The sequence below is a fragment of the Capricornis sumatraensis genome, chromosome 19, assembly GCF_032405125.1.
Source record: "Capricornis sumatraensis isolate serow.1 chromosome 19, serow.2, whole genome shotgun sequence".
NCBI lineage: Eukaryota > Metazoa > Chordata > Mammalia > Artiodactyla > Bovidae > Capricornis > Capricornis sumatraensis.
This window is the reverse complement of record NC_091087.1, coordinates 65,758,091-65,784,079: the sequence shown is the minus strand read 5'-3', so window position 1 is coordinate 65,784,079 and position 25,989 is coordinate 65,758,091. Positions and strand designations below refer to the sequence as shown.

Here is a 25,989-nt window from a genome sequence, read left to right as displayed (position 1 = left end):
TGCTAAGTCGTGTCCAACTTTTTGCAACCCCATGGACTGCAGCATGCCAGGTTTCCCTGTCCTTCACTGTCTCCCAGAGTTTGCTCAAACTCATGTCAATCAAGTCAGTGACGCTATCCAACCATCTCATTCCGGCATAGAGCTCAAGAAATGCTGGCTGAATGAATACATAAATGTCATGTAAATCTGATTCTCTGGAGTTTCTTCATCAACAGTGATCTTCATTTAGGAGAGTTGAAGTTAGGAGTCCAGGTGTCTGTCATTTGATTTCCTCTCCACCTACCCACTGGGAAAAATCCATTCCAACCTCTTTGAATGGCGTTTATTCACCTTGACTGCATCTACACATGAATACATAAGAAACCCTGAGGCCTCCAGGACCCCCAAAGTATTGTAGTAATGTTGCCTCAACAAATTGTTCATCTAAGCTTTTGAACCACAGTGGTTATTAATATATCAAAATCTGTACACCAAGAACATTCATCTTTCCTTTGCAGGGACTTGCTTCTCCCAACCATGAATTTTTCATACCCCCCTTCCCTCCCCTTGCCCAGTTAAAAATAAATCTAATATTGTCAGTCCATCAACTTTCATCCTAGCAGCCTGTACGTTCAGATAATATATCCTCCTGTCTGGAGACAGACCCATAGGTGAATGAGTCTATGACTTTTAGACCCAGTGGTACCAGGTGTATCTGAACCTTTTTTTAAGACACATGTGCATAGGGAGAAATAGAATAGTGCACTTACTTTTCTTTTAAAAATTAATTAAAAACAAAAATTAACTGAAAGCAAAACAAAGTCATTTCCCATCTTCCTCTCTCTTGAGGACAACCTCTCTCAAGCAAAAGGCAGAATTGGTAAAACTCAAATCCACTCAGTATTGCAGCTGATTAACAAATTTCATAAGAAAAAGAGATTAAGACTCTTGGCTCAGAAAATGTTTTCAATATCACAGAGATTAATTTTCTATTATGTTCACCATTAATAGACAATTGTGAGATAATAAAAAATACATACATTGGTTTCTGCTCCTGGTTCCTGGCACAGAGCTCCTAAAACCCTTGCTAATTTCCTAAGTGATAAAAACACTAAAAGCATCTCTTGCTCTGTTGAGGACACTGCGGATAGGCTGCTGGGTGAAGGCTGGGCACCAGCATGAGCAAGCCTTTGTTAGAAGCTTGGAATTTTCAGTCTCACCCCTGGTCCTCCAGAGCAGGAGGAAGTTGAGTTAGTCATTGATCATGCCTCTATGAGGAAGCCTCCTTAAAGTCCTAATGCTAGGAGGCTTGGAGAACTTCCAGATGGGTGATCAGGAGGAGGTGATGGGAGAGTGGTCCCGGAGAGAGCATAGAAACTCCTCGCCCTCATCTCTTCCATCTGGCAGTTCATCTGTATCCTTTATCATATCCTTTTATAATAAACCAGTAAATGAAGTAAACTGTTCTGAGTTCTGTGAGCCACTATAGCAAATTAATCGAGTCTGAAAAGGGGGTCATGAGAACCTCTGATTTATAACTGATGGGTCAGAAGCACTGGTGACAACCTAGACTTGTTTTTTCCCCCATATTTTTAAAAAAGATCTGGTCCCACTCTGCAGCATATGAGACCTTAGTTCCCTGACCAGGGATCGAACCCACGCCTCCTGCATTGGAAGACAGTCTTAACCACCAGACACTGGGGAAGTTCATGACAACCTGGACTTGTGATTAGCATCTGAAGTAATGGGGGGCAGTCTTTTGGGGTTGAGTCCTTAATCTGTAGGATCTGATGCTACCTTGAGGTAGATCACATCAGAACTGAGTTAAATTGTAGGACACACAGCTGGAGTCGAGGAGAATCATTTGGTGGGTGTGTGAGAGAATTCCCCCACACACGTTGTCATTGGATCATAGAATAATGCCAACAATTGAGCTTTGGTTAATGAAGCCTGTGCTTAAGATGTAACATTTGTACATTCATTAACCAAAAATCTGAGTACTTAGCATGGCTTCACCGGTGGCTCAGCAGTAAAGAATCTGCCTGCAATGCAGATGCCGCAGGAGATGCAGGTTCAGTCCTTGGATCAGGAAGATTCACCTAGAGGAGGGCATGGCAACGCACTCCAGCATCCTTACCCAGCAAATCCCACAGACAGAGGAGACTGGCAGGCTACAGTCCATAGGGTTGCAAAGAGTCAGACACAACTGAAGCAACTTGGCATGCATGCATATATCTGCTGCTGCTGCTGCTAAGTTGCTTCAGTCGTGTCCAACTCTGTACGACCCCATAGACAGCAGCCCACCAGGCTCCTCCGTCCATGGGATTTTCCAGGCAAGAGTACTGGAGTGGTACTGGGAGGTGGTAAAATGACAGGAAAGCCTGGTGTGCTACAGTCCGTGGGTCACAAAAAGTCAGACATGACTGAGCGACTGAGCAACGACCCCTTTTAGTGTAAATCTGGCCACATCACGTATTTGTTACTTGTCTGTGTTTTTATTTCATGTTTTAATTTTATTATTTTTTAAATCTTTTTTAATTTTTACGTTGGCCATGTGGCACGGCTTGCAGGATCTTAGTTCCCTGATCAAAGATCAACCTGGGCCCCCTGCAGTGGAAGCACAGTCCTACCCACTGGACCGCCAGGGAATTCCTGCTTGTCTGTGTTTTTAACCTTGAATTTATTCAGCAGTCCCTTCAACAAGCAGAATTGAAAGCTGGTTTGGGTTCATGTTCCGCATGCCCAACTCTGTTGCAGAAAGAAAAGGACTCCTTTATTCGAACCCCATGCAAAAAGCATATTTGATCTAATAGAAATATTTATAAAGCCTCACTCTACTCACCTAATACAATGCTTGGAGTGAAGCAGGAGCAAAAGGGGTGAAAATGAGATGCAGCCCCCACCTGTTTGAGCTTATGACCTAAGAGGAGAAATAAGATATGCAAACTGTTAACAAGGGCAGCTTCATATAATGACCATATATGTGTTTTAATACAAAAAATGATTTTAGCTGCTAGAGTTATTTCCTAGGCAAAGCAGGAGTGTGGGAATGGCGGTGAGGAGAAAGAGTGTGATCTAACTGATATGTGCATGCTCAGTTGCCCAGTCATGTCTCTTCGTGACCCCATTAACTGCAGCCCACCAGGCTCCTCTGTCCATGGAATTCTCCAGGCAAGAATACTGGAGTGGGGTGCCATTTCCTCATCCAGGGATCTTCCCAACCCAAGGATCGAACATGCATGTCCTGCATTGGCAGAGAGATCCTTTACCCCTGAGCCACCTGAAAAGCCCATATACTTACTCACACTTTCCTCTTAAAAGGACAAATAGGACAAGAAGTAATGCCTAAGGTGGGTGCTTCCTGTTCAGAAGATTGCCTTAATAAATGTTTAGCCATCAGAGGTCTTCCTTGAATCATTTGGAGGGCAGGAATGAAAGACAAGCTCACTAAGGAATAGAGGAGAGAGGAGATACCAAAAATCCATCACTCCGTCGTGTCCAGCTCTTTGCAACCCCATGGACTGTAAGCCCGCCAGCCTCCTCTGTCCATTTATTGAGGAGATACAAAAACCTCAGGCATAGTAGTGGAAAGATTTTGAAAGACAGTAATGTCTAATATTCAGTATTAAGTAGTTGGCATTGGTGACTTGTAAAGGTCCTTCCTTTGCCTGAAAATCTTTGATAAAATCTGCCCCACAGACGAGGGTACGGGGTCCCATGAGTGAGTCTTCTTCATTCATTTTTATATCTCCCAATGTGTCTGGTACTTGGCAAGAAATTGATGAGTATGTATTATAAGAGAAAAAAAAAGTTTAATGAATAGACACAAACGAGAGCATGACTGATGATTTGCGAGCTTCTCCAGATGTCACATCCGAGTACAAGTTGGAGACACAGAATGTGCTATAAGGTGCTTCCAGAGGGTGGGGGTTGGGTGGGGGAGGTGAAGCAGAGCCTTTGTTCACGTAAATTTGGAGACCCAGCTATAAATAGGTGCTGTGGCCCAAAAGACTCAAAGCACCTTAAAAGTAAGCCTGTATCTGAAGGGCCCACATTCAGGATGAAACAGAATGAGCTGGGATCAAATGCACACAATTTCTCAGCAAGACAGCATGAGGCTCTTTAACACTGTGTGCTGTGACAGCGTTTGCCTTGGCAAACAGAGCCCCAGGCAGTCGGCTGGCACCTGTTTCGCCCCAACACCTGCTAAGGCTCATTCCTGACTCGCGCCAGCTCGCTGTTTCGTAAGACGGGGTAGTACCGTCTCTCTTCCTATGTCACCACAATAATCACTGAGAACAATAATTTGAACAAGGAGAATTTATAATTCTCTGGTAACATGCAAAATACTGTGGTTTATGGCCAAATAATCTCCTGACTGTTGGGTAATGGAAACTATTATGTTCTGCTTCAGTTTGCACGGCAAGCGTCAACCTTGGCTGTGTACGGAATTAGAACCACTCACTCACTTGTTTACTCTTCAGCCCATACTATTAATAACCAGAATGCCAGTGATGGAGCAGGCAGTGTGCGCCATGGAGTCGAGAGTCTGGCTTTATTTCCTCCCAGGGAATCGTGATCCAGGAGGAAGACTTGCAAAACAATGACCCTTTGATGCTGGGCTTCAGGGGAGTAATAAAATATCTCACAGACACCACTGTCCCTAGAGTTCTATCTCAAAGGCCACCATCTTTGAGGGGTCACACAGTACAGTAATTCACGTCTCAAACCCCAAACCCCACAAACATAACACAGGGGGCTGATCTGGGTCTGAAGCCTAGTCCTGCCCCTCACTAGCTAAGTGACATGGGGCATGTATCTTCTCCTTCCTGACTCTCTATTACAGGAGGTGAAGTGGAAATAAAGCATGTCCTTAAGATCACTCCAGCAACAGGGCATGGGAGGGATTGATGGATTTAGAAGCTAAGGTGGGGACATTTCTGGTGGTCCAGTGGCTAAGACTCTTGTGCTCCCAATGCAGGGTTTCATCCCTGGTCAGGGAAATAGATCCCACCTGCATCAACTGAAAAAAAAAAAAAAAAAAGATTCCACGTGCCACAATTAAGATCCAATGCAGCCAAATAAATAAATATTTTTTTCAAAAAAAAAAAAAGAAAAATAAGTAAGGTGGATCTTAAGAATGGATATTCTATGCCATTTCAGGCAAATTGTTATAACTCAAAGCACAGCACTCATTAAATGGCAAGCATAAACAGATAAGAGTCATTCCTCTTACAATTAGCTCCAGATCCATGAATAAATTTCAAGAATACTATATCCTTTCAGGCTCTTTGTCAGGCAACTGCACTGCAGTAGAATCTCAAGAACAAATGGATCCACAAACGAAATGTCCATTTACCTGCAACAGTCACTACATTTCTGACTGCACATGCACCCAGACACAGACGAGACCTACTTAACACAGTTTCTGGTTTGTTGCTAAGAAACCACACTGCCCGATATGCGTGTGACCACTCTGGTCTTGTGTCAACTCATTATGCCCACATAATTAGAGTGAGCTTAGCACTGGAGAATGGAACGTAGGATTGTGTTTTTCATCACCTATACAGTTAGTCTATTATTGTCCAGAGGCCTAGAGAATATTTTCCAGAACCAGGTGAAAGAACAGAGAAGTCAAGGAAGACTTGAGATCGTGTGAAGGGAAGGAGGAAGGAAACATGGTTCTTCACCTGACAATCCACAAAGGCCTACCAGTCGAGTGGTACCCTTTGATTATCTATCTTTTTTCCGCTTTCGAGTACTGTGCTGTCACAGTGGACAAGCATGGATACCCAGGCCTGGACGCCATGGTGCAAGTGAACCGGAAGAGTGAGGAGCAATATTCCCACAGTGATGATCCGGGTGAGCTATCTGGGCAGCCCGCAGTGATGATCGGCATCCCCCTAAGCCACTCCCCGCGTAGGAGAAAAAAGACTAGTGTGAACATGGCTGCATCTTCTCCCCTGGGAGTGAGAGGGTCAAGATAGCCCTGCCCCCACCAGCCAGCCTGTCCCAGATGAGCATCCTTCAGCCTGTAGGTGGCTGCAGTTTCCCAGAATTCCACAGTCACACCAGAGCCCAGAAGCACAAGACACGGTTTCTTTCTGAGCTTCGAGAGGGTGGTCCATAAATCACTTCTCTCAGGAAAGCAGTCTCAAGATAATTCAAAACTATTCCTCCAGTCCCGTGGCTGGCTTTCCATTTCCTTACCCCATTTTACTGCACAGTCAATTTTTTAAGATCCAAGCGATGACGCATGGGAGACAGATAATTTAGTAAACAACTTTTCAGTGTGGTGAGCAATGTGACTAAGGTAAACCCCCAGGGCTGCAGACCCCAAATAAGGGACCTATTCCTCAATGGGACAGGGGTGTGTAGCAGAGAAGGGGCCCCCGAACAGGTGACACCTAAGAACCCATAACCGTGGCTTCTCTACTTGACGGCAGACTCTTGACCTCAGTCATTTTTGCCTCTATCTTGTGCCTAGCACAGAGCCCCACATTTGGTGGGTATGCCATAACCATGGCCCTGTACTGTGAGTTACTTAGACATCTCAGATGACCACTGACCATCTCAGCCATTAGTCACATCTTTCTCTAGCTTGCTCATTCCTTGAGCCCTAGGATAATTTATGTTTGCGTAACTTTGATTGGAAGTTTTATAAAAAATGAACTCAAAGCCAGCTTCCAGGCTCTTTCCATGTCTTAGAAGAGGATCTCTTCCACTAAGGCTCTAAGCAGAGTCTGGCAGGCCAGGCCCATGCTAGCCATCAAAACCTGAGGCTCCTCAGAGCTGACCCTCCTATTCAGCACCTGCTGAGGGTCCAGGCAAGTCAGAGGCAGATGGCAAGGCTGTCACCCATCGTCTCCGTTGTCCAACAACAGGGCTTTTCACACTGCTGTGTGGGCACGTGCGTGTGCTAAGTCACTCAGTCGTGTCTGACTCTTTGCGACCCTACGGACTGTAGCCCGCCAGGCTCCTCTGTGCATGGGATTCTCCAGGCAAGAATACTGGAGTAGGTTTCCATGCCCTCCTCCAGGGGATTTCCTGATGCAGGGATCAAATGAGCATCTTTTACGGCTCCTGCATTGGCAGGTGGGTTCTTTACCACTAGTGCCACCTGTGTGGGCATACATGCGCTCATGGGTTTTGGTTGGGGGCAGTAGTTTTTAGAAAAGTAATACAAGTGTCAGTTAAACTCATTTTCAGAAAGTAGAAACAAAACAAAATAAAACACATCTAGTTCATATGTTAGCTACATTTTGAATGACAGCCTTTTAAAAAACATACCCAGTTCTAAAGGGAAAACTTAGACAAGGACTGTGCTTAAAAGCCACGTGTCATTACTACTATTCTTACTAACTTCTGTTACTATATTACATGCATTATTCCAAATCCTGTCCATGGGGGGAAACTGTGTGCCTTGGATTTTAATCTTCCCTAATCACTGCTTTCATCATGTCACTTTTCTCTTCAAGAACTTGAGCTAATGCGCAAGTCCCACTGAAGCCAGTCCAGAGTCTCGGCCCCCGTATTCTCTATTGTGAAGTCCTTCCACGCTTCCGCCCCTGCTCTCGCCAGGCCCACTGCCTCGGCTTGTGCTGGAAACCACCCTCCCTCCTGCCTTCCTACATTTATTTATACTGTTCCCCCACCATGAAGACTCTCTGCCTTTTCTCCAGTAATGGTAATCCACCTTGTCCTTCAAAGGTCAGTTTATGCCTGCTTTCTTTCTAGAATGATCCCAGATAATTAAAAAAACAACAAAACAAAACATTTCTTTATGTGACTGTCTGGAGTCTTCGTTGTGGCACGGGGGATCTTTCGTTACCACACACAGACTCTCTAGGTGTGGCTTGCGGGATCTTAGTTCCCTGTTGTTGTTGTTGCTGTTGAGTCTTCCAGTTGGGTCCGACGCTTTGGGACCCCATAGACAGCAGCACGCCAGGCCTTCCTGTCCCTCACCATCTCCTGGAGTCTGCCCAAGTTCATGTTCGTTGCATCAGGGATGCTGTCCAGCCATCTCATCCTCTGATGCCCTCTTCTCCTTAGTCTCCTGACTAGGGATCAAATCCATGTCCCCTCCATTGCAAGGCAGATTCTTAACCACTGGACCACGAGGGAAGTCCCAAACCCAGATATTCTCAGCTCTCTTCCCTCCCCAATCTGGATACTCCCCTCACTTATGCCCATGGTTCTGTCAGTTTTCTACACGTCCATGTGTTTTGTGTTTCTGTTTTAGAGATAGATGGCAACATAGTCAAATTAGAAGCTCATTGGATTTGAAATTGAACCTCAGCTGCGTCACCTATTAGCTGTGTGGTCTTGGGCAACTTGCTAACCTTCTCTGGGCCTAGTTTCCCCATCTGTTAAAAAAGGACAATAATAACTACTTTGCAAGATTGTGGTGTTTTTTAGAGGAAATGGGCATAAATGCATCTGGCACACAGGAAGCTTCATAATGATGGCTACTTTTGGCATCAGTGATCTTCAAGGTCTCCTTCTTCTGGCCTGGGCTTCCCTGGTGGCTCAGTGGTTAAAGCGTCTGCCTGGAATGCAGGAGACCCGGGTTCAATTCCTGAGTCAGGAAGATCCCCTGGAGAAGGAAATGGCAAACCCACTCCAGTACTCTTGCCTGGAGAATCCCATGGAGGGAAGAGCCTGGTAGGCTACAGTCCACGGGGTTGCAAAGAGTTGGACACGACTGAGCGACTTCATTTCACTTCACTCCACTTCTTCTGGCCTGGCCTTCTCGGAGGGTGTGATTAAAGAGAGCTGGATATCTGTGGTGGAGCAGGAAGGCAGTGACTTCTTCCTGATGCCAGTCCTGCCTGAACATGCAAACCCTCCTACCTACTCCTCCCCTCCCTCCCGCCACACACAGAATGCCACTCCCCATTGTTGACCCGTGAGATAAATTGTGCGTTTTGATCCAGGAGTGTTTTTTCCTCTTTTGTGCCTTGATCTGGGCATTTCAACATAAATATGTCCTCTTCAAGCTGTTCTCCCCTGTGGGACAAGATCTAATCCACCTCCTCCCTCATCTCTTCAATCAAAAGTTGCCAGGAATGCCCCTGGATCCTCATCTTGCTTTATGTGTCTTTGGCTCATTGCCCTGCAGGATCAAATGAGTTAATCTATGAGAAGCCCTTGAAATAGTTCCTGGTGCAACGGGAGCTCTAAGGAAGTCTCGGCAATTCTTACTATTACGCCGGTCCTCCATCACCGACTGTGCTGGATACAGTCAATCCTTCTGTCCGTGAGCCTCTCCAGACTCAGGCTCTGGCCATGGAGGCTGATGCCCGAGGATGCAGGACTTGGACCCTTGACGCTAGCTTCCCTATGGGCTCAGCTACTGAGGAACCCTGAGGAGGAGGAGAGGGAAGGGAGGGGAGTGTTGTCAGGGAACTGTTCTCTCCCAGCGCCTTCCCAGAGGCTACAAAAGGCCCTGCCTGGTAGCAGCTCCTCTCCAACTACCCCCCACCAAGTCCTCTGATGTTACTAATCCCAAAGTACTGCGTGGTTCCTTTATTAAATTCTTCTGAACTTACCCAAATTAACTATGTCATTTGTTTCTTGACAGTCCCCCGTTTGAGACCCTGGTGGCTCAGACGGTAAAGAATCTGCCTGCAATGTGGGAGACCTGGGTTCAATTCCTGGGTGGGGAAGATCCCCCGGAGGAGGGATGGCAATGCACTCCAGTATGCTTGTCTGGAGAATTCCATGGACAGAGGAGGCTGGTGGGCTACAGTCCATGGGGTTGCAAAGAGCCGGACACGGCTGAGCGACTAAGCACACTTTCTAAGTCTCGTGCACCTTACACTGTTTGGCTTAGTAGAAGAACACAGGTGTGTCAGGCTTCCTGAGGCTCTTCTGAATTTTGTTTTAAAAGATGATTTGAAGAAAAAAAAATGTATATTTACACAAAGATCATTATGAGGATAAGCTTAAGAATTGACACTCATTTTAAAGACTTAACCTTGAGACTCCCTGAAAGTATGTCAGGAACCCGTGGGATTTGGAGTTTCCTAGAGAATGTTGCAGTTTTGAGGGTGGCTGAGGAGATGCCGAGAAGACACTCAGTGAAGACCATGGCTGGGGCATGGCTCCCCTTGGCAGGGTCCTTGGGAATGGGTATCCTCTGTCCCCTCCTCAGAGCCACAGCGCCTCTCAGAGAACAGAGGCGGCACCCTGGCCAACTGCACGGAGGAAGCCATGATCAACACCAGGGGTTCCTCTGGACTGCAGAGCCGGGGTGTGCTGGAGGGAGCCCCACAGGAGGCAGTCAGCCTGCCCTAGACCTCGACAAAGGCAATGCCAGGCCAGACTTGATTTATTTTTTAATAAATAAACAAAGGCTTCCTTGACAGCTCAGATGGTAAAGAATCTGCTTGAAGGAAGATCTGCTGGAGAAGGGATAGGCTACCCACTCCAGTACTCTTGGGCTTCCCTGGCAGCTCAGCTGGTAAAGAATCTGCCTGAAGTGCAGGAGACCCTGGTTCGATTCCTGGGTCAGGAAGATCTGCTGGAGAAGGGATAGGCTACCCACTACAGTACTGTTGGGCTTCCCTGGCGCCTCAGCTGGTAAAGAATCCGTGTGCAATGTGGGAGACCTGGGTTCTATCCCTGGATTAGGCAGATCCCCCGGAGAAGGGAAAGGCTGCCCACTCCAACATTCTGGCATGGAGAATTCCATGGACTATACAGTCCATGGGGTCTCAAAGAGTCAGACACGACTGAGTGACTTTCACTTTCAAAGAAACAAAACATTTCTTGAACCTCATTGTTACGTTGTTGTTTAGTTGCTACATTGTATTCGACTCTCTTGCGACCCCATGGACTGCAGCCTGTCAGGCTCCTCTATCCATGAGATTTTCCAGGCAAGAATACTGGAGTGGATTGCCATTTCCTCCTCCAGGAGATCTTTCCAACCCTGGGACTGAATCCTCATCTCCTGCATTGGCAGGCAGATTCTTTACCACTGAGCCACCTGGGAAGCCCTGTTATAAGGGAGACTAATTGTCACCCCTCCTATCTTGTAGAAGAGGCTTGTGATCAGGGCCACCCAGAAGAAAGACCTTAATTCCTAGAATCCTTTGCAGATGGGTGTGAGCAGAATTTCCATGTTCTGCCCTTAAGGAAAGTGGCATGATGATAGGAGGTTGTTCCCACTCAGCTCTACTCTGTGCAGCCTCGGGGACTTTGGCCTAAGATATTGCCTTTATCTGCAGGATCTGGGTCAGCTCCCCACATATGTCTCCCTTCCAGTGGTTGCCAGGGGCTCGGGATGGGGTATGAAGGTCTCTGGAAAGAGATAGAAGATGAGAATTTATTGGGGTGATGGATCTGTAGTTCATTATGGTGGGGGTTACATGAACTTAAACATGTGTCAAAATTCCTAGAACTACACACTAAAAGGGGAGAAAAGTCAATTTTACTGCATAACCTAAAAAATAAAATTAATGCACACATGTACATATGTATATGTGTATGGTGGTTCGGAGAAGGCAATGGCACCCTACTCCAGTACTCTTGCCTGAAAAATCCCATGGAAGGAGGAGCCTGGGAGGCTGCAGTCCATGGGGTGGCTAAGAGTCGGACACGACTGAGCGGCTTCACTCACTTTTCACTTTCCTGCATTGGAGAAGGAAATGGCAACCCACTCCAGTGTTCTTGCCTGGAGAATCCCAGGGACGGGGGAGCCTGGTGGCTGCCGTCTATGGGGTCGCACAGAGTTGGACACTACTGACGCAACTTAGCAGCAGCAGCAGCAGCATGGTGGTTTAGTTGTTCAGTCATGTCCAACTCTTTCAGATCCCATGGGCTAGCCCACCAGGCTCCTCTGTCCATGGGATTTCCCAGGTAGGAATATTAAAGTGGGTTGCTATTTCCTTCTCTAGGGGATCTTCCTGATTCAGGGATCAAACCCTGGTCTCCTGCATTGCAGGTGGATTCTTTACTGACTGAGACACCAGGGAAGGCCCTATACATGTGTGTATATGCACACACCTAGTGTTTCATTGTGTGCCTGAAAAAGTGTTCAAGAACAGGTCCACTCGATCTGTGATCCATAGACCAGTCACCCACAAGTACTATTAGGATCCATGGTGAGACAGGACCTCATGTTAGAGGATAATTCAGCTACTTTGCTAAGTACATGTTTTAGGCTATTGCTGAGTCTTCTTTTTCACAAGAAGACTTTCCTGGTAGAGTTAATAGCGTGTTGATTTAAGTTATGGTGCAAACTCCTTTTGTAGAAGCTGGTGGGCCCTTTGAACAGCACCGCTGTGGAAATTGTAGCTATAATAATATTCATGGTATTTACATAAGAATGTTATAACAATGGTCGCTGAAGGCAGAGACCACGACATTGATTCCTGGTGATCAGCACCAGGCATGGGACCTGGCTGGCAGACAGTAATGTCAAATCAGGTTTGTTGGAGGAGATGAGGACTTGTGCTAACAGTTATCCACTCATTTGATTAACAAACTGAGGGGCCAACAGATAAACAGCTAATGCAAGGCATATTGAAATGCCTCCTGAATAGTGGCCCAAGAAAAGAGTCCTGCACAAGGATTAAAAGAGGTGACAACCTGTTGGAATGTGTCTCTCCCTGATGCCCAAGATTTTGCCTCTTTTTCATGTACACCCCCAGAACGAGTCCTTCTCTCCCAGTCTCTAAAGTCTGCTGCCCTGCTATTTTTTTAAATAATTTATTTTTAAAATTGTTTGTTTATTTTATTTTGTGGTTGCACTGGGTCTTCATTGTGGTGCACGGGCTTCTCGTTGCAGTGGCTTCTCTTGTTTCAGGGCAGGGGCTCTAGGCACGTGGGCTTCAGTAGCTGTGGTATACCCTCTTAGTTACTCCATGGCACGTGGAATCTTCCTGGACCAGGGATTGAACCCGCTCACTTGACTGATGAACCGAGTCCTCCCCTGCATTAGCAGGTTGATTCTTATCCACAGTCTGACCAGGGCTTCCCAGGTGGTGCTAGTGGTAAAGAACCTGCCTGCCAATGCAGGAGACATAAGAGACACGGATTCAGTCCCTGGGTTGGGAAGATCCTCTGGAAGAGGGCATGGTAACCCATTCCAGTATTCTTGCCTGCAGAATCCCATGGACAGAGGAGCCTGGCAGGCTACGGTCCATGGGGTTGCAAAGAATCAGAAATGACTAAAGCCACTTAGCACGTACCACCAGGGAAGTCTTGTCACCTCTTTTAATCCAGAGCCCCTTGTCCTGCTTAAGAAAAGTCAGACAAGAGAATTCCCTGATGGTCCAATGGTTAGGACTCTGCACTTCCGCTGCAGAGAGCCTAGGTTTATCCCTGGTTGGGGAATTCAGATTCTGTAAGCCTTGTGGTGCAGCCAAAAAAAAAAAAAAAAAAAAAGTCACAGAAGATCTGGTCCATGAAAAGGCAAAGAGGTGAAACAGAGGAAAAAACTTAAGACTTAAATTGAGAAGCCATTACCCTGGCCCCCTGGCACTGTCCACAACAAGCAGAGTGACCTCAGGCAGGCGTCCCCATCTATGGGCTTCTGTCTCCCCAGCTGACCAGTGGATGGGCTGGGCTCTCAGACTCCCTCACCTTCACCCCTCCAACCACAACATTCACAGAGTCACTGGGGCTGAAGTCATCACTCATCGAATGGACCCTTTTTGTCCTTCTTTTCCTCCCCAAGCTCTGCATCTCTGGGTATGTTGGTCCTTTGCTAAAGGCCGGTAAGCTTTACCATGGAGAAAAGCATGGTTCCCTCCTGACAGCAAGTCCAGAGGTTGAATGCCTGGCCCCAACCTCCTGACCCTTCTTGAGTTCTCTGGGTGCCCTTGGCACAGTTCACGGCACCCCAGCAAAGAAGTCCACCATCCTGCCATCACAGACCTTCTGGCGGATTGCAGCAGCCTCTATTATTTCAATGTATAATTTATATGTCCCATTTCCACTGCCAAGGACAGCCCACAAAGCACACTTGATCCCACACAGGAAACTGGGATCTCTGCACTCTGAGATATGTGTGTTCTCCACCCGCGACCACACACAACTTTTCTGAAGTCTTTCACTTTACTGGGGCACCTCACTAGGTCAGGAACAGTGAGACCTGGGAGTAATAGGACAATAACCACAATTTCAAGGCTGAGCTTAGAAACGGGGACATGGGTGACGTCAAACACATATGAGGCATTTGTCGCTGCCACAGGGCTGTACCCAGCAGGCTGGGATTCACAGCTTCACACAGGTCTTAGTAGCCAAGCAGCGTGGCCAACCTGGCATACGTTTTTTAAATCAGAACCCTGAGTTCCAATTTTGATGCTGCCGGCTACCCAGGAGGCCTCAGAAACATCATGCCAAGTCTCTGGACTTGAGCCTCCTCATCTTTAAAATATAAATGCACTAGCTCCTGCCCTCCCAGCCCTGCTAGGTTGCAGCAAGAATCAAGAGGAGTAATACCTGGTTTGCTTTATTGGAGATAGTGAAAAACATGCAAACCTAGACAGATAGGTAAGGGTTTTAAAACTTCTGTAGCAAAACTGCTAATTTTTTGATATAGTAACCACATATGTTGCCGTTTAAAACAAGGGAGATGTTATGTAAATTGCTTAGTTGTCTCTGCCAACGTATACGTATAACTTGCTTAAATAAAAAATATCCTCTGTGCTTTAAAAAAAAAAAAAAGAGAGAGAGGAATAATACACATAGACGTTCTTTAAAGAAAGCACTGTACTCTGGACTTCCCTGGTGGTTCAGACTGTAAAGAATTTGCCTGCAGTGCAGGGGACCCGGGTTTGATCCATGGGTTGGGAAGATCCCTTGGAGGAGGGCACAGCAACCCACTCCAATATTCTTGCCTGGAAAATCCCATGGACAGAGGAGCTTGGAGGACTGCAGTCCATGGGGTCACAAAGAGTCAGACATGACTGAGCAACTAAGTTCTCTGGCTACTCAAAGTGGTCCGGCAGCATTAGCACCACGTGGGAGCTTGTTAGAAATGCAGGTTCCCAGCTCCCTCTCCAGGCTTCCCTTGTGGCTCAGCTGGTAAAGAATCTGCCTGCAATGCAAGAGACCTGGGTTCGACCCCTGGGTTGGGAGGATCCTCTGGAGAAGGGAATGGCTACCCACTCCAGTATTCTGGCCTGAAGAATTCCATGGACTGTATAGTCCATGGGGTTGCAAAGAGTCAGACTCGACTGAGCCACTTTCACTTTCACAGGTCCCTCTCCAGGCCTGCTGATTTGGAATCTTTTACCCACTCCCCCCGACTAGGTGATCTTTGTGAGAAGCTCTGTGATAAGCAAACCTAAGTGTGGTGTGAGCAGGGACATGCAGGGTGGAGGCTCCTACCTCTCTAAGTTCAAGTTCAGTTCTCCCACTGCCTGCCTTAGTGGCCCTGGGAAAGCTTTTAGAGGCTTGTTTCCTCAACTAGAAAATAGTATCTTATTACTTTCTCTTTCCTGACGGGATGAAAGGAAAGGAAGGTGTGATCAGATATAGCCAGATATAGGCAAATGAGAAATGGAGAAATAGAGAAGATAAAATGGTGGAGAAGAGCAGGAAACCGGTCAGTGCTTCCTCCTGCCTGCCCTGTGTCCCTTCCACCCCTCTCTTCCCCAGTCTCCTAAACCTGTTGACCAAAGGCAGCTGAAGAGTGAGTGGCTCCTGTTCTGTTGGCAGAGAGCCCCAAGTGACAACCAACGTAGATGGAAAGAGAAGGCGTGGAATTGGGGGCTCTGAGGGTCCCTGGTTCTTCCAGGAGAGCTGGCGGGTTGTCAGCCTGTTCCCAGACCACAGAGCATCCAAGGGATGGTACCTGGGGAGCCAAAACCGAGGTCAACAAGGGAATGGGAGGAACCACAGAGCAGCCTTATCCTCTGGGTTGCAGGTTGTCTTGGAGACCTTGCCTACACGTGTAATGAGTGACATTACACTCGATTTTCTGTTAAGCAAGCTTCTTGGTACAACCTGAAGGTGAGGGCACTTGACCTGTGTTTCATAATTTTCCAGTGATGCTGGGAAATGGACTGCATCACACTCTACAAAATTCCATTCAAGTAATTACCCAGGGAGGTATTATAATTGCACAGATGGAAGTGCTCTATTCCGTGTGTTCAAAAAGACCAGCTTTACGGGGCTGTGGTGAGCATTAAATGAGATAACGTGTCGCCTGCCCTTGGCATACAGCTTTTGATTAATCTTTTCCCTTCAATCTTGCAGATGAATTGAAAGCTTTGGTCTGACCCAGAGGTCTCATCCTTGGCCTCAGCCCTGGCAGCTGCATTCTAATGAATCTGCTAATCGACATTTCTAGTTCACAGTGATGGAGCCCCCAGCCTTGATCCTAAAAGCCCCGACTCATGGCTGATGGATTTTTTTTTTTTTTTTTGAAAAAGCTCTTCTATTTTTTTTTTTCCCAAGTACCACAGGCAGCATGGCCCTCTGTACTTTCTGCAGCTAAAAATGATCTCTTGAGAAAATCAAGTTAAAGAAATCCTTGCAGACAATAGTTTTAAATGCTCTTGGGTGCACATTTAAAACATAGAGAATTTACAGGCCAACGTGTGTGATAAATAGTACAGAATGAGCACTGACCAGGTGTGACAGAGAGATGTAATGGCCCCAGTTCTTCACCCCTCCCTGCATCCACAGCACTGCCATGGCCTCATTTGGGGCAGGGTAATTCTGCACTCTCGGATTTGCGGCTTGATTGTGTGACTTGCTTTGGCCAAGGGAATGGAAGAGAAGTGACAGCATGCTGATTTCAAGCCGAGGCCTTAAGAAGCTTCGTAGGCTTCTCTGTCACCATAAAAGAACTTCCCCTAGGCATCTGCTTCCCCATCAAGCTGGACTCCAGAATGAACCCACTTGGATCAGAGCTACCCCAACTGCCCACTGATCATCAGTGAAAGCCAAAGCTGCTGCAATTGCCACAGCTTGAAGCAGTTATCTGGTCAACCCCAGCCTAGAATAACAGAACTGCCCCAGCCTTTGTGCAAACCCAAAGGGGTGGGGGTGGGGGGGAATGATTGTTGTTTTAAGCCACTGTGTTTGGGGATGGTTTATTATGTGGCATTCTTGTGACCATAGAAAACCTATACACCATGTGATGAAGCCAGGAAAATAAAGCGGGAGGAAAAGAAATACAGAAGGATAAAAGGAGAGCAGGAAAGAGGGGGAAGCTGAGAGTTCCTTGCACTGTGTTAGCTCATTCTGAAGATGGACCTGGCCTCCTGGGTGTCCTCAGCTCCAAGCGCACGTAGTGATAACGCACTTTGGTGCCACAGCTCCCGGTTGTACAGGATGTTCAAAATCCTGGGAAACTAAGACCAAGCCTGGAAGAAGCGGAGTTCACAGGAGGGCAGGGAAGCAACTGCAGAGTTAGAAACACCCAGGACTTAGAACCAACAAGGCCCGTATCTGCATTCAAGATGAGAGGAAGACGGGGAATCAGAAGTTACATCTTGTTGAGACTCGAGCACAACTTTGGAAGGCAGGACGGGGCTGGTCAGAGAGTTAGTCTTGGGTTGAGGGAGGCGAGGGAGACCCAGACTGAGCTTGTTTCCTGTGGTGGGGGTGGGGTGGGCAAGGACAAGGCAGGTGCCTGGTTTTAGGAGGCAGGAACCTGAGGGTTGGAAGGAGTCTAATGGGTAGACAGGGTGTATTAATCAGGGTTCTCCAGAGTACTGGAACCAGTTGGGTAGATAGACAGATAAATATAGATACAGATATGATAGTGGTGGTTTAGTCACTAAGTTATATCTAACTCTGTGACCCCATGGACTGCAGCACGCCAAACTTCTCTGTCCATGGGATTTCCCAGGCGAGAATACTGGAGCGGGTTGCCATTTGCTTCTCCAGAGGATCTTCTAAACCCAGGGATTGAACCTGCATCTCCTCCTGCATTGGCAGACATATTCTTCACCACTGAGCCACCTGGGAATCCCAGTATAAATATAGTAGTCCCAATTATTCCACGCGATATATTTATTCTACACAATTTCTGTTTATCTGCCATGATCTTATTTTTTTGAATGTTGAGTTTAAACCAGCCTTTTCACTCTCCTCTTTCATTTTCTTCAAGAGACTCTTTAATTCCTCTTTGCTTTCAGCCATTGTCTTATCTTGTTCAGTTGCTCAGTCGTGTCTGACTCTTTGCGACTTCCTGGACTGTAGCACACCAAGCCTCCCTGCCCTTCATCATCTCCTGGAGCTTGCTCAAACTCATGTCCATTGAGTTGGTGATGCCATCCAACCATCTCTTCCTCTGTCATCCCCTTCTCCTCCTGCCTTCAACCTTTCCCAGCATCAGGGTCTTTTCAAATGAGTCAGTTCTTCACATCAGGTGGCCAAAGTACTGGAACTTCAGTTTCAGCAACAGTCCTTCCAATGAAGATTCAGGAAGAATTGACTGGTTTGATCTCTTTGCTGTCCAATGGATTCTCAAGAGTCTTCTCCAACACCACAGTTCAAAAAGCATCAATTCTTTGGCTCTCAGCCTTCTTTGTGGTCCAACACTCACATCCATACATGACTACTGGAAAAACCATAGCTTTGACTAGATGGACCTTTGTTGGCAAAGTAATGTCTCTGCTTTTTAGTACACTGTCTAAGTTTGTCATAGCTTTTCTTCCAAGGAAGTGGTGTCATCTGCATATCTGAGGTTGTTGATACTTCTCCCAGCAATCTTGATTTCTACTTGTGCTTCATCCAGTCTGGCATTTCACTTGATGTACTCTTCATAGAAGTTAAACAAGCAGGGTGACAATATACAACCTTGACTCACTCCTTTCCTGATTTGGAACCAGTCTGTTGTTCCATGTCTGGTTCTAACTGTTGCTTCTTGACCTGCACACAGATTTCTCAGGAGGCAGGTAAGGTGGTCTGGTATTCCCATCTCTTTCAGAATTTTCCACGGTTTGTTGTGATCCACACCATAAAAGGCTTTGGTGTAGTCAGTGAAACAGAAGTAGATGTTTTTCTGGAATTCTCTTGCTTTTTCTATGATCCAGTGGATGCTGGCAATTTGACCTGTGCTTCCTCTTTCTTTTCTAAATCCAGCTTGTACCTCTGGAAATTCTCAGTTCACATACTGAGGGGAGAGTGCCCCTAAAATATATCCCACAGAAGAGTCCCTTCACACATGAGCATGTGTAAAGTGTCTCGTCCTGATATTATCTCATGCCTGTCAAAATGGCTGTTACTAAAAAGACAAGAGGGATGTCCCTGGTGGTCCCGTGCCTAGGACTGTGTGCTCCCAGAGCAGGGGCATAGGTTCAATCCCTGGTTGGATAACTGATGTCCTGCATGCATGTGGCACGGCCAAAAAAACAAACAAACAAAAAATGACAAGAAATAACAAGTTTGGGCAAGGATGTAGAGAAGAGGGATCCCAAATGCACTGTTGATGAGAATATAAATTGGTGTAGTCATTCTGGAAACGTATGAAAATTCCTCAAAAATCCAGAGTAGAACCACATGATCCAGCTATCTCACTTTTGGGTATTTATCCAAACACAAAAACTTTAATTTGAAGTAATACATGCCCGCCTATGCTCATTGCAGCATTATTTACAATAGCAAAGACATGGAAGTAACCTAAGTGTCCATTAAGGGATGAACGGTTGAAGAAGACATGTGTGTTCATGTGTGTGTTCAGTCACTCAGTCATGTCCGACTCTTTGTGACTCCCTGGACCGTAGCCCACCAGGCTTCTCTGTCCATAGGATTTCCCAGGCAAGAATACTGGAGTGGGTTGCCCCTTTCTCCTCCAGGGGATCTTCCTGATTGAAACTGTGTCTCCTGCCTCTCCTACGTTGGCAGGCAGGTGCTATACCCCTAGATCCACCTGGGAAGCCAAAGAAGACATGGTGTGTATATATAGAATAGAATACTATCAGGTATAAAAAAGATGAAATCTTGCCATTTGCAACAATATGGGTGGATCTTGAGGGTATTATGCTAACTGAAATAAGTCAAACTGAGAAAGAGTACTCCCATATGATTTGACTCATGTGAATGATAAAAAACCAACCAACCAAGTGAACAAACCAAATCAAACAGAAACGGATACATATGTCCAGAGACCAGATAGTGGTTCTCGGAAGGGAGGGAGAAGAGGGTGATCAACTGTATAGTGATGGATGGAAACTGACTTTTGGTGGTGAGCACGCTGTAAGACATATAGACGTAGAAACACAATATTGTTCACAAGAAACATATATAATGTTAAAAACCAGTGTCACTTTGTAAAATAAAATGGAAACGTGTCTCACCCTAAGGAGTGGCCTCAGTCTTATTTTGCACAACAGAGCACTGTGGGACTCCTTTAGTTAAAGCTAGTTCCAGACGTGTGTAACGATCACCTGGCAGAACTGGTAGAAAGGAGTTTCATAATTTTTGCCAGAGAGTGTGGTCTCGCTGTGCAAGTGCTGGACATCAAGTAACAAGACTTCTAAAGCATCATGGTAAGTTGTTACGTGGACTTCCCTGATAGCTCAGTTGGTAAAGAATCCGCCTGCAATGCAGAAGACCCTGGTTCGATTCCTGGGTCAGGAAGATCCCCTGAAGAAGGAAAAGGGTACCGACTCCAGTATTCTTGGGCTCCCCTTGTGGTTCAGCTGGTAAAGAATCCGCCTGCAATACAGGAGACCTGGGTTCGATCCCTGGGTTGGGAAGATCCCCTGGAGAAGGGAAAGGCTACCCACTCCAGTATTCTGGCCTGGAGACCCATGGGGTCACAAAGAGTAGGAAGAATTGATCTGACTTAAAAAAAAATTATGAAACTCCTTTTTAAACAACTGAGCGACTGAACTGAAGTTGTTAAGTAGTGAGATTACAAACACTTGAAGAATGGTTCGAATGTTGTGCAAACAAGGACTTGTGGCTTGGGATTAATTTTCCAGCAACAGCATCTTTAATAGGTTGAAAAAGTGGGAAAAGAGGGCATCATTGAATATTCAGGATCACCTGCATGGTTTTGCACCTGCTCCTCAGGGACAGGCTCTTGACAGAGGCTCTGTTAATGTCTCTTTGAGGATAAACAATGTTTGACGTGTAGGAAATTAAATATTTGTTGAGTGAATAAATAAACCCCATCTTGATACAGCAATCAATGAAAAGAAATCGAGCAAAGCAATAGAATGATAAAGACTACAGATCTCTTCAAGAAAATTATGGGAACTTTTCATACAAAGATGGGCTCAATAAAGCACAGAAATGGTGTGGACCAGACAGAAGCACAAGATATTAAGAAGAGGTGGCAAGGATACACAGAAGAACTATACAAAAAAGATCTTCACAACCCAGATATTAATGATGGTGTGATCACTCACCTAGAGCCAGACATCCTGGAATGTGAAGTCAAGTGGGCCTATGAACAAAGCTAGTGGAGGTGATGCCATTCCAGTTGAGCTATTTCAAATCCTGAAAGATGATGCTGTCAAAGTGCTGCACTCAATAAGTCAGCAAATTTGGAAAACTCAGAAGTGGCCACAGGACTGGAAAAAGTCAGTTTTCATTCCAATCCCAAAGAAAGGCAATGCCAAAGAATGTTCAAACTACTGCACAATTGCACTCATATCACACGCTAGTAAAGTAATGCTCAAAATTCTCCAAGCCAGGCTTCAGCAATACGTGAACCATGAACTCCTTGATGTCCAAGCTGGTTTTAGAAAAGGCAGAGGAACCAGAGATCAAATTGCCAACATCCGCTGGATCATGGAAAAAGCAAGAGAGTTCCAGAAAAACATCTATTTCTGCTTTATTGACTATGCCAAAGCGTTTGACTGTGTGGATCACAATAAACTGTGGAAAATTCTGAAAGAGATGGGAATACCAGACCACCTGACCTGCCTCTTGAGAAACCTGTATGTAGGTCAAGAAACAACAGTTAGAACTGGACATGGAACAACAGACTGGTTCCAAAAAGGAAAAGGAGTACGTCAAGACTGTCTATTGTCACCCTGCTTATTTAACTTATACACAGAGTACATCATGAGAAACGCTGGGCTGGAGGAAGCACACGCTGGAATCAAGATTGCTGGGAGAAGTATCAATAACCTCAGATATGCAGATGACACCACCCTTATGGCAGAAAGTGAAGAAGAACAAAAGAGCCTCTTGATGAAAGTGAAAGAGGACAGTGAAAAAGTTGGCTTACAGCTCAACATTCAGAAAATAAAGATCATGGCATCTGGTCCCATCACTTCATGGAAAATAGATGGAGAAACAGTGGAAACAGTGTCAGGCTTTATTTTGGGGGTGCTCCAAAATCACTGCAGATAGTGCTTGCAGCCTTGAAATTAAAAGACGCTTACTCCCTGGAAGGAAAGTTATGACCAACCTAGACAGCATATTGAAAAGCAGAGACATTGCTTTGTCAACAAAGGTCCATCTAGTCAAGGCTATGGTTTTTCCAGTAGTCATGTATGGATGTGAGAGTTGGACTATAAAGAAAGCTGAGCACAGAAGAATTGATGCTTTGGAACTGTGGTGTTGGAGAAGACTCTTGAGAGTTCCTTGGACTGCAAGGAGATCCAACCAGTCCATTCTAAAGTAGATTAGTCCTGGGTGTTCATTGGAAGGACTGATGTTGAATTTGAAACTCCAATACTTTGGCCACCTGATATGAAGAGCTGCCTCATTTGAAAAGACCCTGATGCTGGGAAAGATTGAGGGCAGGAGGAGAAGGGGATGACAGAAGGGGAGATGGTTGGATGACATCACCGACTCAATGGACATGAATTTGGGTAAGCTCCAGGAGTTGGTGATGGACAGGGAGGCCGGGCGTGCTGCGGTTCATGGAGTCACAGAGTTGGACACAACTGAGCGACTGAACTGAACTGAAGTGAACCTTGATACAGACTCCATTAACTTCACTTTGAGGCAATGAGAGGTTGTCCCATAGACCAATGGGCACTCTGACTCATTCTCTAGGATGGCAAGAAACAGACCAAGGCAACTCTAAAATAAGCTAGTCCCCGCCCATGCAAAAGAGATGGAGGTGGGTCATTCCAGGGCGGACACAGACCTGGCCCCATTGAGCATCAAGGGGCAAGCCTAACACTGGGGGAGGAAAGCCCTTCTCCAGAGGTCTGGGGCCCAGGTCTGGTGACCTGCAGGCCAGATCCGCTCAAGGCTGGGATGATCAGGATGTGGCTGTTGTTCTGGATGCTGATGCTGGCTCAATGGAAGACTCTCTGGAGACTTCACTTGTCTTCAAAATTCAGATGATTTGGCCTTCTTGGGCCCCCATCCCACAGGGCAGCAGCTCGAATCTGACCCTCCGTTTGCACAGGATGGCAGCTTTCTGGGCAGACCCGCCCACTCCAGCCCCTGTTGTCATTTATCATGGCACTTGGACTGCAGTTTTTCTTGCATTAAAACACTGTTTCAGACTTCCTTGGTGGCTCAGCAGTGGAGAATCCACCTGCCAATTCAGGAGACATGGGTTCGATCCCTGGTCTGGAAGGATTCCACATGCCTCAGAGCAACGAAGCCCGTGTGGCCCAACTACTGAGCCTGAGCTCTAGAGGCTGGGAACTTCAACTTGTGCATCCCAGAGCCTATGTCCCCAGTGGGAGAAGCCACCTCACTGCACCGAAATGAAGAGTAGTCCCCCTCTCTCTGCAACTAGAGAAAAGCCCTCATGGCAACCAAGAACCAGCACAGCCAAAGATAAATAAATAAATAAAATTATATTTAAAAAGACATTGCTTCTCAGTACAGATGCCTATCAAAGAAAGAACCACTGGGAAGACCCTGTGTGTCCATGAAATAGGAGAAAGGATTTATACTGTGAATTCGAGGAAGATTCCCAATTGTTTAAAATGCAAAGACAAGGGGGGGGGGGGTCCCTGATCTTTCTCACTCACTGCAGGCCTCCCCTCCCCCTTGCCCCACAGTTTTGTCTATTGAGAGGGATCTGGGCAGGGTGATGGGTCCCTTCTCCCAAGCAGGAGGAGACCAGACCCAGCCCATCTTTCAGTTCTGTCTCTTGGGAGAAGAGAGATGGAAATTCTTACAAGAGAATAAATCAAATAGGCAAAGACCTGAGGATGTCAAGAAGCCAGAACGCAAGCCCAGCCTCTCTGAGCCCCCATTCTTCCTACAAATGCATCCCAGTTGCTGCCAAGGACCCAGACCTGTACCCTCCAGGGAGTGTTCGCCACCTGCCCTGGGATGCTTTTGCAGTTTCAGCATCTCGAATGGATCTTCCCACGCTCTGAAATGAACACCAATGTTTGATTACACACAATCTTTGAAAAGTGTACTAGAATCACGTGCTGAATTGCTAAGTCATGTCTGACTGTTTGTGACCCCATGGAGTGTAGCCTGCCAGGCTCCTCTGTCCATGGCATTTCCCAGCCAAGAATACTGGAGTGGGTTGCCACTTTCTCCTCCAGAGGATCTTCCCAATCCAAGGATTGAACCCTACCTAGTTTTCCATACTTTAGCCCCTCTGATCGTTTCCTGTCTAACTCAGAGCAAGAGTCAAAATCCTTTCAAATGCCCACAAGGCACTGGGCCACCTCCACACACATAGACACACAGCCTCCCCAACCCCACGCTCCCTCCACAACTCTGACCTCATCTCTATCCTCACTCACTCCTCTTGTCATACTTGCTTCCCTGCTGCTCTTCAAACACCTCCTACCTCAGGACCTTTGCACTTGCTGTTCTCTCTGTGAGAGAGATGACAGCACATTTTTCTTTTTGTTCCTGTTTTCCCCCCAAGTTCTACAGCAATACTTGATATGTACAAATGGTCAATCGTTATTTGCTGAATGACTAAACAAATGAGAGAATGAATGAGCAGCAGAGGCCAGCAACTAGAGGGATGCGGCAGGACTTCAGAGAGCTTAAGACCTTAGGAGGCGTGAATAAAAAGGTCTAGGAGCATCTCAGAGCCTGAAGGCTGGATGCAGCCAGACCTCAGTGGGGCCTAAAGTTGCAAACACAGAGGGGCCTCTCTCCATCCTCACTCTGGCTTCTTTCTGTACGTTTGCCCTGTTTCTCCTTATCAGTGGATCAGCTTTCTCTCCTACTCAGTCCACATGGAGATGGCAAAGAAGAACCAAGGAAGCAGCTACCCTACAATTCTCATGTCCTTTATTATAGACCTAGTTACTCAGTGTCTCTGTGACACTTCATTTGCAGATTTCCAGGGTATGAAACCTGGTTGGTCCAGATTTCCAAGTGCCCGGCCTTGATCCAATCAATGTGGTCTGGGAAGTGACGTCATGTTCACGAACATGCATGCCAGGAGCCCACTCTGTGAATGGGAAAGAAACAACATTTAATGCTGTGAGTGACAGTCGGGGAGACGTCCAAAAAAAGAAGGTGCTGGAAAACCTCTTCCATAGAGAGATCTCTCCTTGCCGAATACAAAAGTTTGCTCCAAGAAAGGGAACTAGCCTTGCAGTTTTTCCAGTTTATGATCCACGACAAGTTTGATCCAGCCCACGAAATGAATCTCCACCTCAAGTTGGATGTGTGGTACCCAGCTCACCTGCAGTTATGCTTCGGTTTAAGGTGCTGCCACAAGAGGGCGCACAAAGCAGGGGATCTGATTCTCCCCAAGGCTGGTCCTCGAAACTCCAAGGCAGCAGACCCAAACGGGTTAGCTGTAAATAGTCAGTCTGCAAGGCTAGGAGAGACTCGGAATTCTCGGCCTGGTGCCCAGCGCTGCCACGTCTCCTGAAGCATGACACATCTCAGGCAAATTTAGTCACTTTATTATGACTTGGAGGATTGGCTCAACCTCAATAGAATTTCCAGAAGAGCTGAGGCAGGAGGCCTCAGCTGGAGGCAGCCCTAAGGACTACATATTGTCATTTAGTTGCTCAGTCGTGTCAGACTCTTTGTGACCCCGTGGACTGTAGCCCACCAGGCTCTGCTGTCTAACTAATTCTCCAGGCAAGAATACTGGAATGGGTTGCCATTTCCTTCTCCAAAGGAACTTCCTGAACCAGGGATTGAACTCACATCTCCAGCACTGTCAGGCAGATTTTTTTT

The 25,989-nt window shown here is 46.5% G+C and overlaps 1 non-coding gene across 1 annotated transcript; it reads left to right on the top strand.

Moving 5' to 3' along the window:
- Positions 1 to 8,497: 8,497 nt before the first annotated feature.
- Positions 8,498 to 8,570, top strand: TRNAS-GGA (transfer RNA serine (anticodon GGA)). The gene has a single exon. It is a non-coding gene; the product is annotated as a tRNA-Ser (tRNA).
- The last annotated feature ends 17,419 nt before the right edge of the window (positions 8,571 to 25,989 follow it).